The sequence below is a fragment of the Myotis nattereri genome, assembly GCF_964212035.1.
Source record: "Myotis nattereri genome assembly, chromosome: 6".
NCBI lineage: Eukaryota > Metazoa > Chordata > Mammalia > Chiroptera > Vespertilionidae > Myotis > Myotis nattereri.
In genome coordinates this window covers 56,875,556-56,879,071 of record NC_138081.1, presented here as the reverse complement: position 1 = coordinate 56,879,071, position 3,516 = coordinate 56,875,556, and positions in this window count along the sequence as shown.

Genomic DNA, 3,516 nt, shown 5'->3' with positions numbered 1-3,516 from the left:
GAATATTATTTTTCTTAATAATGTAAGTCATAACAATTATTTAAAAGTATTAATAGTAATAAGGGAACAGGAATACAAAAATTTCTGGAATGTAAAAATTACCCAAAAGACAAAAGAAAATCCACAAAGACTCTTAAAGTGGAACTAATTAGCTCAATTGCTATCACAAACATCCTATTTCTAATCATATTAGGGGAAAAATGTTTCTAAGGCAATAGCATCATATTAATCAACAAACACATATGTGAAGCAAGATGTAATTTTGATGCTAAACAAAGTAGTTTCCAGGAAGCTAGTATCTACATGCCCAAAGTAGCAAACAGAAAAGTGAAACTGTCTTCATGGGATTATTTTGTGTCTGGCTTAATTCATGTTAAGCTGAATTGGCTGATGGAGTTAAAATCAGGCGGCCCCTTGCCCCTTAGGCACTTACAGTCTAAAGCAGACAGCATCATTGTTGGTACTATGTGAACTAAAGACACTGTTCCTCAACCACACTGTTAGAAAGTTAGCATGAATTTTTATCACAAGTGCAGAGTCAATCAGAAAAGAAAATATGCAGAGGTATTATAGAATTACCTTAGCTCAGGATGCTATAACAAAATGTCATATACTGAGTGGCTTAAACAACAGACATTTATTTCTCACATTTCTGGAATCCCACATGTTCCAGTTGTGGTAAAAGTCCTCTTCCTTCTTCCTGGCTGGCAAGTGGGAGAGGGAGAGGGAGAGAGAGAGGGAGAGGGAGAAGGAGAGGGAGAGGGGGAGGGGGAGGGAGAGGGGGAGGGGGAGGGGGAGGGGGAGGGAGAGGCGGAGGGAGAGGGAGAGGGGGAGGGGGAGGGGGAGGGGGAGGGAGAGGCGGAGGGAGAGGGAGAGAGGGAGGGGCAGAGGGAGGGAGAGGGGGAGGGAGAGGGAGAGGGAGAGGGAGAGGCAGAGGGAGAGGGAGAGGGGGAGGGGGAGGCAGAGGGAGAGGGAGAGGGAGAGGGAGAGAGAGAGGGGCAGAGGGAGGGAGAGGGGGAGGGAGAGGCAGAGGGAGAGGGAGAGGGGGAGGGGGAGGCAGAGGGAGAGGGAGAGGGGGAGGGGGAGGCAGAGGGAGAGGGAGAGGGGGAGGGGGAGGCAGAGGCAGAGGAAGAGGGAGAGGGAGAGAGAGAGGGGGAGAGGGAGGGAGAGGGGGAGGGGGAGGGAGAGGGGGAGGGGGAGGGAGAGGGAGAGGGGGAGGGAGAGGGAGAGGAGGAAGGAGAGGGGGAATCTCTTCTTATGAGGGCACTAATCCCATCATAAGGACTCTCCACTTTTTTGAGTCATATCACCTCCTAATAGCTTCTCTCTTCCTTTATTTTAAAAAAAAATTATTTCTAAGTTGATTCCTAGAGAGAGAAGACAGGAGAGAGAGAGGGGGAAAGAGACAGACAGACAGACAGAGAGAGAGAAACAACAATATGAGATAGTCTACCTGAATGCCCCCTACTGGAGACTGAGCCCACAAACCAGGCATGTACCCTGACTAAGAATCAAGCTGACAACCTTTCAGCACATAGGGCTATGCCCAACCAAGCCACACCAGCCAGAGCCTAATCATAGCTTCTCATTGTGAAAGTTAGAACTGCAAAATAGGACTTTTGGGAAAAATAAACATTCAATCTATAATAAGACCAAAGTGACTTACTGGCAGAAGTTGATTTTATCATTGTCTAACAATTAGAATATTTATATTATCTTTTAAACACTACTGTGATTCAATAGAATGTCTTGTTTTTTCTTATGGGTGATTTTAATGCTATCAGGCTATCTACAGACAAACTGCTTATCATATACATGAAATATCCCATTTCACAGAGGGTTCACTTATCTGTAGTGATAAACTGTGATCCACATATTCTTTAGGGGTGAAAAAAATCACAGCCTACTCTTTGCTTCATCCTCAATGACTTCCTCTGTGCTCTGTCATCGCCTATTACCCTTTATGGGTGATGATATAATATAGATATCCTATCTAATAAAGAGGAAATATGCTAATTGACCCTCATGCCATCGCAAAGATGGCAGCACCCACAGCCAATAAGGAGGGAATATGCTAATTGACTGCCATGCTCTCAAAGATGGCAGCACCCACAGCCACAAGATGGTGGTGCCCAGTCCTCTCAGCCCCGCCCCCAGGCAGGCCCGGCCTTGCTGCACACCTGCCACCTGAGTTCCCCAGTCCCCTCAGCCCCCCAGCTGCCTAGGGCTGGCCCGAGGTGCAGGCAAGCCTCAGATGGTGGCTGCACAGCCACTCAGGGCTACCCGAGGCTCAGGTAACCAGGGCCGGCCAAGGCTTGCGCTGCCGGCAGTGGCAGCAGCAGAAGTGTGATGGGGGCGTTGCCTTCCCCTGGTCAGTGGGTCACCTCCTGCCCTTGAGGGCTCCCAGACTGTGAGAGGGGGCAGGCCGGGCTGAGGGACACCCCTTCCAGTGGATGGATTTTCATGCACCGGGCAAGGGTGGGGCAAAAGTAGGTTTACAATTGTGAGTGCACAAAAGAATTTATTCTTGTGCTATTTAGGTATTATTGCATTATTTTCCATAGAAACAACTGTAAGCCTTCTTGTGCCCTTTAAAAAATACAACCATTGCTACTCTGTATATTCATGAAACAAGATGCATTCAACTTGAAACCATTCTGGCATCAAAGCTGTGTTTGATGCTACCCACCTATCTGTTTATTGAACATAGGATAGACAAATCCTCTAACTTAGCCTAGCCCCCTTCTAAAGTGAAGAAAACCAATAGATCACTGGAAAACAACTAGGGAATATCAATGAAACTGGATGTTGTCAATAAGGAGCTAGTGATTCATCTTCAACAAAGATCATGAAAACAAGAAAGGAAAAAACCCCAAAATACCAAATTGAGAGACACAGACCATAATGGTTGATTGAATTGCACCTTCACCTTGCAAAGAATAAATCAATTTTTAGATATGAAAATGAACATTTTCTCCAAAAGGGAAAGCAAAATCTTGTAAAGATCATTGAAGATTAATGATGAAACAATTTGTGTAAAACCTGGAAAACAGATCCAATTTTAATTTTTAATTGATTTTTAGAGAGAGAGGAAGGGAAAGAGAGAGAAACATCAAAGTGAGAGCAAAATATCAATTATCCATTTCCTGCACAATCCCCTACTAGGGATGGAGCCTGCAGCCTGGGCATATGCCCTGACTGGGAATGGAACCAGAAACCTTTCGGTGTACAGGATGATGCCTAGCCAACTGATCCACATTGGCCAGGGCAGCAGATTGAATTTTAAGCAAGCCTTTTCTCCTAATGCACATTAGGGAATTCAGAATGTGCTTAGTATAAATAGACTTAAATGTAGAATGATCTCAAGTCCCAATGTGCAGCTAAAATATTTAATGCTTCACAGACTATGTATGTTAAGTACTTTGAACTTACAGAGAAGCATCAACAACTAATCATTAGCCATTGGTCTATGGAAAATAAAAAAAAATCTAGACTGTTCAATTTCTTAAAGACAGG